At 43.9% G+C, this 10,772-nt stretch overlaps 1 long non-coding RNA gene across 1 annotated transcript; it reads right to left on the reverse strand.

The window, feature by feature from the left end:
• Positions 1-7,630: 7,630 nt before the first annotated feature.
• LOC118408319 lies at positions 7,631-10,559 on the reverse strand. The gene is made up of 4 exons (XR_004830281.1): positions 10,134-10,559; positions 8,731-8,824; positions 8,287-8,359; positions 7,631-7,952 (listed from the first exon to the last, which is right to left on the reverse strand). It is a non-coding gene; the product is annotated as an uncharacterized LOC118408319 (long non-coding RNA).
• Positions 10,560-10,772: the final 213 nt, after the last annotated feature.

Here is a 10,772-nt window from a genome sequence, read left to right on the forward strand (position 1 = left end):
TCTGTAGGCCCCGAGTCGCTGTGTTGTTTGCGACTGGCTGCCAAGAACATAAAACCACTGCATAAGTATTTCCCCGCGACCCTAATTACGTAATTAGACAATGGACAGATAGAGAACATTTGTTATTGAGTACTGTATGTCAAAGCAAGTTGTCTGCCAAATCGTAATGCCGGCTTTTGACGACCTTTCAAGCGGTCGAGCGTCTCTTCATGGTGCTGACCCCACAATATCGCTTTCTTTTGATCCCAATAACAATTTCATACATGTTGTCAGTAAAGCGACTTCACAAAGGCCATTATCAGCTTATTTGTACCGTGTCTGACGATTTTAACACGCATTTTCAGTCAATTTGCCGACGATGTTTGACAAATTGTCGTGCAATTATCCGGCGTTGGTGATTTTTTGTTGTGCAGATAAGCGAAGTCACTAACAATGGAATGAATGGGAGACGGTTTGGGATTTAGGGATTCTGTGCAATTATCCGAAGTGTGCGTTTATCCGAGGTGCAATTAACTGGCTTCCACTGTATATGCCTTTGCATTCGATTCAGCAGACCCCCTTCTTCTAAAATTAAGAAGGTTACATTTTGGGCAGCGTTTGTATGTATGTGGGACTTGGAGGCTAGAAAAAGACCATTCTTTACTATTCTTGCTCCAGTGAGGGACTTGCCGGTGATATTTGCTATGACAGTTCCGCCGTGTAGCAACTCAAACTGCCGGTTTCCCCTCCCCTGTGAAACACAAATAAATGCACGAGCGCGAACTTCCTCCCAAACGTTTCCTAAACGGGAAAGGGTAACAAACTCCTACATTACCCGACGTGAAGAAGGTTATGATTTACCAAATGACGATAAATCTGTCCACAGGCTTATTTTTGAAAGGATTAGGTCTATGAAACCGCAGCATGATAGGGTTTACCTACATGTACATATACCTTGCATTCAGTAGATCGTGAGTTCGATCCCCGGTCGTCATACCAAATACTTTTAAAATGGCACATGCTGTTTTCTCTCCTTAGCACTCAGTACTAATGAGGAAGAGTATGGGACTTACACACATCACTACCAGAGGACTGGTCCCCTGCTGTAGTGGCTTGTGCAAATGTGTGGCCCAAAGGCTACAGAAATGGTGATGGGCACCACCCCTAAGCATTTGTTACAGATGTACGGGCAACGTAACACTGCACCAATCCCCTTACACTTAACAGCATGGACTTTGGCTTTGACATATATGGACGAGGCCATAACCGGTTGTTGAGACTACAGAGTTGTGATTAGCCTAGCCGATTTCATTCGACTAAGGAACTATACTTAACGCGCTGGCTGCCCACCTATGCCAAAAAGTAAAAGATTTTATTCCAATTGGTCACCTCAATGCTTTGGCACTGTCACAGCCCTTGTCACACATGGCAAACCATGGACTCCCGATGTTCTCCAGACCATGGTTGGTTGGTGAGGATATCGATGCTTATAAATACATTACTTTGAAAATTCAAAGTTAGAAACGTCGTTGTAGGATCTAGTAGTAGTCCATCGTGTTCTGCTGCTATAGTGGTCTAGACACTCTGCAGCTGCAGTCATACTCTCTCAACTTTGTCCTGCAAATAGGAGTTAGAAAAGCTAGGATGAAGTCTAGGTTACTTCCAACCCTGTACCGACCTTGGTGTAGTAATACCTCAAAGCAAAGTTGCGGGAAGGTCCCGAACGTGTGACAAGGGCGTAAGCCAGGTGAAAGATCTTCAACATTAGATGACGGAAAACGTGCCACCTTCAGAAGATATGTGTGCTTGTCTCTGCCCTTCTTTGTTGTAAATTTGATTTGCGTTCGTGATATTGTGATAAGGAGTCAGAAAGGCAATACTCGGCTCCTGCAAGTTCGTAAATCTTCTTGAACTGAACCTGACACCGGATCGCTGAGCTCAAGTTATAGACACGTGAGTTCCACAACTAAATCTAGCGGTAGTTGGCCAGAAACAAATAAACGCACTTTCCACGATCGTGTGGGTACAAGTAAACCGCACAAGTGATCCGTGAAGTTAACATCCAGACCATGGTGGGACCGAAAAAGATCCAGCTCACTCCATGTCACCTTGGAGGCGCACGATTTACACTTTCTAGTACAGTAGCTGGACTAGGGCGAGGCACGGATTGAACACCTTTATCTGAATAAGAATCAAATATTCAGGTTAATAGAGTGGCAAAACAACCATCTCACCCCATGTGACATTGCAGATGCATGATTTGCTCTTTCTAGTACAACATGTACCAGGCTTCGCCAAGGAACGAGTGGAAGACCTCTATCAGAGAAGCTATCAATTATTCAGCTGCAGGTTATAGGACGGTGCCATATATTGGTAAGAAGGCTGGACGCAAAGGTTAGTCAGTTTTGCTGCAGTACCAAGGAAAGCCACCTGGTCGCCCAGACCCTAGCCCTCGCGAATATCAACGGATATACCAATACAAAAGATCATAAGATTTATAACCTCCCACGTTAGGCGTACGTCACATTTCGAAACCGGGACCTGGCCGGGCAGCTTTCGGGGACGAAAAGTATGATATAAAAGACACCAAAGTACATAAGACGTAAAAAGAATAGTCGTGGGAATTATTTGTCTATATTGTTACGTATACGTATCTATTTTTCGTCAATTCCACAAACAGCCCGGCCGGGTCCTGGTTTGGAAATGTGACGTTAACCTCAGGCAGGCTGTTCACAACTAAAGGCAGACACATCCACAGAAAACATATAACCTTCTTGGCGAAGGTAGCAATTCGAGGAGCCGCATTCCAGTCGCGGCCGTTAGCAGTGAACCGGGAAGAGGGTGTGACTCCTGCGGTCTGCTGTGTAAGCTCCACCGAGAAGCAACAACATGTGTGTCCGATCCCGGGCCGCCGGGACGGAAACCAGAGGACCGGGGCTGGCACGGGGCCATGGGCACAGGAACACAACATTGGCAGGAACAGTCCTGGGGTTTGTTATTACTACAATCCTGATACATTTTCACCATTACCGATAAGCGAGAGGAAAGCTAACTTTGAACATGTATTCTAGACTAGATCTATGAAATCTGGGACTATGATAGCTTTTATATGCTTGCTTTCGTTGTGACCTGTACTTATCTCGGTTGAAGATATGCAGGTATTAAATGTGATTTTCCCCCGTTTTTACGGGTGTTGCTAGTACGCATTGGCAATGCGCTGACATCCAAGGCACTTAAAAACCATTCGTGGGGTGGTTGAGATTTAGCTTTTCTATCACCGGGATTTTTGAAAGTTTGATTTAGATTATTGAATTAAGAGAAAAAGAAAACAAAGAAAGTGATGGAACCATCGATTGGAAGACAGTATGATAATGTGAAATGTAGTTTTTTACGGATGAGGTTTGTGGCCACGCTAGTACGCACTGGAACCTAGGAAGCCTCCGGCCCTACGACCCCGTGCCGTCCGTCGGACCCAGGCTCTTCTCAGCCCAGAGAGACTGGCTCGCTCTTGCGCACGAGGCCCACTGGTCTATAAACACTTGTATTCAAAGACACTTTGTCCTTAAATACTGTGCAAGTCCAACTAGAGAGTACGCATTGGCAATACGCTGACACTCAACACTGGCGGATCCCGAAATTTGGTAAGGGGGGGGCGCGCACCATTACGCGGCCGAAGGCCGCGGCCGCGCAGCGCAAGCTGCGCGGGGGGAGAGCACGAGAGGGGGGTTCCCCCCTCTCGTTGGGGGGGTATGGGGGGCCTCCCCCCAGAAAATTTTTAAGAAATAGAGGCTCTCTGGTGCATTTTAGAGCCATCTCTGAGCAAATTTGAGAAGCAAACTAACACTAACTTTTTGTCATGTCTGTGGCTGTCTTGTTCACGTTAGGGACATTTTTTTTACTATTTTTTTTGCTACCACTGAGGACAAACCTAACAAACCTAACAAAGGCTAGTTCCTCCTTGTTAATATTCATAAATGACGCCACGCTACACAAACAATATCTCAAAATTATTTGTACCTGGCTGCCGATTTTCCTCTCACCGCGAAGCTGCTCGCTCTCCTATAAAATTGCATAGAAATCTTGTGGGATCTGAGCGGCTTGTCGGAGACGATTTTGAAAGTGTCTTACGCATTTGAAATTGCATATATTTCGGACTCTTTTTGCTTCTGCGGTGGCATATGATGACGATTAATCGGGGGAAAATGACAACAAAAACGTCAGCACGGTTATTGCGGCGACTGATCAGAACTGGAGTGGGGAGGGGGGTGTCGGCGCACGACGCCGATTTTCCCAAGGCGGGGTCGACCGGTTGCGTCTCTCTGATGACGGACGGTAGAAATCACCAGTTTATCAAAAATAATTAAATTTCGTTGATTTTCTAGAGTTCTTTCAAAATTTTCACGCTCTTTCTATATCTTTGAGCGCCAATTTTGGCTTACAGCGACCCACCAGTTTCTTGGGGAGAAATTGATGCAGCCGCGCCCCGGGCCTTTACCGTAAGTTTACGTGACTCGAAAGACCCAATATTAATTGCAAACTGCAAGTTTCTCTTAATAATTACCAGAAAATCACCTTTCAAATAAGCGAATTAGTTTTATAACGTTGTCAATATTCTTGGCATAACTTCCGAAGGCCCCTAGTAGCCTGGGTTTATCTTGCTAATCTTTTTTTTTTTTTTTGCCAGCTGAAGGGGGAGGCGCGCGCCTGGCGCGCCTCCCCCTGGATCCGCGCATGCTCAAAGCACTTATAAAACTATCTGTCCATGGGAAGGAGGTGACGGCTGGACCTCATCCTGAGGCTCTAAGTCTTAGATTAACCTTCAGGATCTAAGGTCAAGTACCTCGCACCTTTCGGAGATTACTCCTTAACGAGATTTGCAGGCCACATATGGTCTTACCTACCCATGATGATGGTGGCTGGGTCGTTCTCACCATCATTGAAATACTTTTTAACAAAAATATTACAGAAAAAGACGATGCTTTTACATGTACTTGAAAGTATGAACTTTCGTCGAATCCCTGACGCGTCTTTGCCAGGTTCGATTCTATTATACGTAGGACTGTCCAGAAAGTTAACTTTAAGAAAGATTCAGCATCTTTCAAGCAGCAGTCTAAGACGATTTTTTCTATTGTCATTTGGTTCGGTTCAACAGGTTTCAAGCAGCAGTCTATTTTTTTAGGAGAATTATAGGAAATAATAAATTTACGATATCTTATATGCTTGACAGCATGACAAACCCTCACCAAAGATAACTCAATGAAGATCAATGCTCTGCCAGATATATGTACCTAGTAGCAGTGTTTGACCTTGAGACAACGTAACTCAAAGACAAAAGCGAGAAAGACATAAGGTCTCCGTAAAGCGATGACATCTGTTGGCAAGACCTCCAAGGACAAGTTCTTCCTTATCGGATCTTCACAAATCTTCAAAGAAGGAGAGAACTGTTAACGGGTCTTCTCAGGACCTTATCACTGACCTTACACATGCCAGGTTCTTACACTTGTCGCCGAACCGCTTTGTGTTAATCTTCCACATTTCATCGTGTTTCAGATGTGTTCAATTTTCTGTGTAGTTTTGAAGGTTTGATACCAGCCCTTTCATCACTTTATGCTATTCGACCGATGAAATTAAAAAAAAAAAACGTAAATCCTAAAACTTAAAGAAACGTATTCAAAGATGAAGATCAGGTATAAAACACGGTGTCTTGGTGGTGTAGCAATCGTAAAAGTGGAACAGCATCAAACCACCTGTTGACTTGGAGCCGCCATCTTGATTCGATGAAGACGTGTTCGAAAATCCCAGCATGCAATAGGCGTCGGTCACTGACCTGCACCCAAACAGCGTTGTAATTCTACCTGACGTTTTTGTTTGGACATAATTTTAGAGTAATGAGGCAAATTCGGTCACAAAGTAGGGTTTTATTGGATCCTTAATGTGAGGAAAGCCAGTACACAAGAACCCCGGCGGCTCCACACTTCGGCCTGTCGGAAAGTCGTCATAAATCCTGGCGTTCACAGAGCGCCCAAGGTCGAAGGTTACAGTTGTTGGAGGCCGGGGCAGTGGAGCTAACACAACCCAGCTGGCAGGGGACTGCACATTCTCCTACACAGAGGAGGCCAAAGTCGTCTCAAAACTCATATTGAGGGTCTGCATGGGGGTCCCGACAACGATTTACGCTGAATTCAGAAGAACACCCTACGTATTACGCTAAATCAAGGAAGGCAATTACGCTAAATTTGATCGCCTCGCTGCGAATTACGTAGATAAGATGGTTTTCCCTACGAACTACGGGAAATAAAAATAGGCTGCCTACGCCGAAAGAAGCATGCAGACCCTCTCCAGGGCGTTTTGAGGCGACTTTGGTCCCCTCTGCGTAGGAGATTGGGGATTGCTGTGAAAATTTTCCCGTCGCGACAACTTTCCCTCCCTGACGCACAGCAAGCATCAAACTTAATACGATGTCGTGCCTTACGGTGAATGTAATGGCATTCGCCGCTGGTCGTCGCACGATTTTTAAAGTCGTAGAAGCAAGCACGTTGTGACAGAACATGCGGACAGGAGGCGCTGTAAACCTTAGAATTTGGCCAAACAGGCTAAATAATACAGGAGTTGCTAACTGAAGTCCTATGGTTGACTAACTTTGAGAATTATCGTTATTGTGATTTAAAACGGCCTCAAACATTCAGCTCCAAAATCGCAGTTCAAATAAATGATGTGTATCAAGCTATCGCGAAAGAGTAATTCGAGTACGAAAGATTTGGTAACGCCCTCTATCGACCCGTCTATGAAAGTCACTTAATCCGCAAAAAAAAATTAAATTGCTATTCATCGTTTGATCAAAATAATGGAAATTTATTGAATTATTTTGTATCAACACGATAAAGAAACGAACTTTAAATGGACAGAGCTCGCTAAAGCTTCTCATCCACTTTTCCGCTTAGGAATCGCCAAGAAAATACGTTTAGACATTAATGCTGAAGTTTCCATTTTTCCACCTTTTCTTCTCGAGGTAAAAGTTTGAAAAGTTATGCATAAAGTAATGTATCATTTAAACATAACGGTATATCTAGACTAGTCCTGAGATGATGCTACTCATACGTCATTAAGACACATAACATTTCTTTTAAAGACTGACAAATATTTTCTGTGCGTCGAATTTGTATAAACAAGCACAGTTTGAACCCGACTGCCATCGCCAAGTATGGCGTTTGTAGATGGTTGGCATTTCAAATTGTCTCCCAAACAGTGACAGAAACGGGCAACCATGGAAATTCAATAATTTTGTAGCCCAACATCTGCTTGGGTATTACTATCAGTATTCAGTACACTATGGTCTATCGTATTTTCTGCTCCCATGATGTATGCCGTACGTGTGGTTCCTAATGTCTCCCGTTGGCAAAACGCAGGCATTGCTGTCGTCATTGTGCCTGTACTTACATCGGAACCGCTAGGTGGCGTTTCTGACAGGTTACGTGGTATTGTGAGAATTGACGTGGTAAGCTTGGTCTACGTGGTCCGTTCTAACACCTGTAATGTGTGGCAAGGAAATGTATTTACAAGTTCTTAAAAGGAAAAGCTTGTTCTGTTTTAAATACGATCCAGGGCGCAGCCATAATGATTTACGACGTCATAGGTCGGCCATTTTGAATGACTCAGATCAAAAATCATTTATTTCACGTACTGTACATCTGTTTCCGTTGCTCTCCGTTAAAAACTTTAAAAGTCTCCTCTCGACTTCTAACAATACATGGAATTCTTGCATTGTATTTGCAACAACAGCAACAATAATAATTTTAAGGCCACGTGGCATTGAGTTTGCGTATGGCATCGTCTCCAGTTTTAATGCTGGTCTCTGGTTTCTTCTAAAGAGAAATATCGACAGATTGTCCAAAGCAATTTTCGTAACCTAGCAACAAGATGGCGTTCTTGGTGACGTTCAATGAGGCTGCATAAGGCTGTGCCTGCCGGCCTCCCTGGAAAACACAGTCACAGATACACCTGCGTCAGTCACGGTCACAGGTGAAATGGTACAAAATGCTGCCGTCGTAATACGTCAACATAGGCTAAACAACCAGCTGCAGATATTACCAAAGTATTACCTTCTCGTGCTTTTGTTTCTTTGACCATGCAGTTGTTCATGGAACAAAAAGCCTTTTCTTAGTGTGAAAGATATTATACTTCTTGAACATCCACTTTCGTTTATGCTTTATCGAAGAAAATAAAATGTAACAATATTGTAGACCATATGTTATGTTTTCCAGCTTCTTCAGCCAGAAGAAGTGTTTATTTCAAGAACGCCAGACTTACATCTCATACTTGAGTGTCCAGCTGAGTTGTATTCTGAAGGAGTAATCTAGTGGTTCTCTCTTGCTCCCTCGCTCTGAAGGTAAAACGATGGAATTAGTAACTTTAAGTTTTAATTTGCTTATAACGAAAGGTTGCGCAATACATGCTATATCAAAGTACCAGGGACGTAGTCTGGAATCCAGTCTTGTCTTAGTCCGTTGACCTGACCTGAGTTTTACTTTACATATGCCGTCTATCGCAACGCTCCCCGCTGATCAGAAAGGCATCAGGTACGTATTGCGTTAAATCGTGGTAGGTTATCGTCACAATTAATTAGTTAAATTTGAGCCGTTACGAATAAAGCCATGCGTAAAAGGGCAAGCATGTCGCCAGCAATCGGCTCCGACTTAGGTTGTTTCAATAATGTACAACTTACACGTTATGGCGCTAGGGATCTGTGCTTACCTTTCTAGTTCCCCCTCTCTGTGTGATGGTTTCCTCCGGAGTCCTAAGCACCGCTTCATCCTGGTGAGCCGGCTCTCCCTCTGTAAGTACGAGTCTGAAATAGACGGAGTGACATTTGATATTTCCGTAAGGTACGTGAAATTTAATCGAATTATGATGAACGTTTAATGGCGGTAACACCCTCTTTACACTGAGACCATTGAGAGAGCACTGAGTGACCAAAAATCACAAAAAGCGCATTCCATTGATGAAAACTATCAAAACTTTAGTACATTAAAAAGCTGCCCACAATCAAACTTGACCTTCGTTACTCCAACCCCTTCCCAATTTCCAAATGCATTTGTACAATCCTAGTACAACCTCCATGGCGAAAGTCATAAGTGTATTCTGTCAGGTTTCTGTGGTAATTTGTCCTTTAATTCATAAATTTACATCGTAGAGAAAATGGGGGCTTATGAATGATAATTGTTGATATCCTGTGCGATCTGAAGACGCCATGGAAACTCCGCCATCGTTTGCGGTTTGACTGTTGTGTGGGCGAGAGTCACATAATCACCACTAGGCAAATGCGTCAGTGGTAAATCTGTGTTGACGTCGAGACCACTGGCAGTAACGGCTTCCCGGTTTGAAACATTCAGAATTAGATTTTGTTAACATCGTTATTTCGCGGCAGGATAGAATAAAGGGGCCATTCAGAGGGAAATCTAGCTGGTAACTTGTGACCTGGAAGAACTTCGTAAATAAGAAAATACCTCCCGCGGACAAATTTTGAAACGTATAAGCTGTTCACGTTATTACATTCATATTATCATGTTTTGAATGATTATCAAATACAGAGGGTTTAATGTCCTTCTTTCCCTCAATATTCTTATTGCATGGTCCCTACACTAAGTAGTAAGCGTAGTCCAGTACTTAGTGCCCCTGTCTCTGGACAACTCAAAGGTTCCGAGTTCGACTCTTGGCTGCTGTTGAAAAATGTTTCGGTCCACGTAGCAGTAGTTAAACCATGAGTTTGCTTGTCCAAAAGAGCTATGGAATTGTCCCCAGTACAATGAACCTGCAAATTTTGACTGCGCTTGTATAGTGCCTGTGACCTCTCTGTCACAACTAGTGGACGATTGATCAATGAACTAAGCTGGATCGAGATCACATTCGTCGATGAGCTACACAAGATAAGATCACTTCTTCTCTTCTCCACAAGTTCCGAAGAGAACTCCATTTCCTGTCTACTCACAGATAACACAGACACGATATGTGGGGTAGGGTAGCGGCGTCACCATGACCGCAATGATGTACAAGCCACGAATGGTTAGGGGAGGGGAGAGAACATCTGTGGTAGGCTGGGGGAGGTTCACTTATGCTTCTATCTGTGATCCGACAGGAAATGGTACTTTCATACTCACCTTCTCCAGACATCTCCATTGCGTCCCGTATCGTGCTTTTCAAGACGTTCGGCGAGTTGGAGTCCTTTTCTACAAAATAACAAATTTGCGGCTGTCTGAAATACGGCAGCTTCAGGTATTTTTCTAACAGTCTTGTCAGACGCATGACGGGGGTTTCCATGTCAACGGGCGCCGAGTCGACGACGATGACGCCAACATACGCAGCTTTCTTAGAGACGTACTTCCTGTCTTTGACGTCTTGTACGATCGTCTTAAGTTCCGCGCGGCAGCGATCGTCCGTCACGAAGACGTAGGGGAGATATAAAGAGGACACAGTCGAATCGCTCTACGAATCCGTTGCTAGGTTTACTGGCTGAGAGTTCTGACGTGACCGGCGATGTCCGTCACCTTGCTTTTGCAACCGTCTCTCCGTGGAGTTTGCTTCTTCCATTTTCTCCTTTTTCTGAAGACAAAAGACAAAACAGAATCATCATCAAAAATATACTAGTGAAATTTGAATGCTTAAAAACACCAATTGACCAGAACTTGATAAGTCACTTGTGGGGTGAGGTAATAACAATTACTAAAATGTATCTTAGGGCCTGGTTACATTCGTCGTGCGGCTGTAAATTGAAGGCAATCTAGGGATAGTCGTCGATT

Source organism: Branchiostoma floridae, unplaced genomic scaffold (assembly GCF_000003815.2).
Source record: "Branchiostoma floridae strain S238N-H82 unplaced genomic scaffold, Bfl_VNyyK Sc7u5tJ_1569, whole genome shotgun sequence".
Classification (NCBI taxonomy): Eukaryota; Metazoa; Chordata; class Leptocardii; order Amphioxiformes; family Branchiostomatidae; genus Branchiostoma; species Branchiostoma floridae.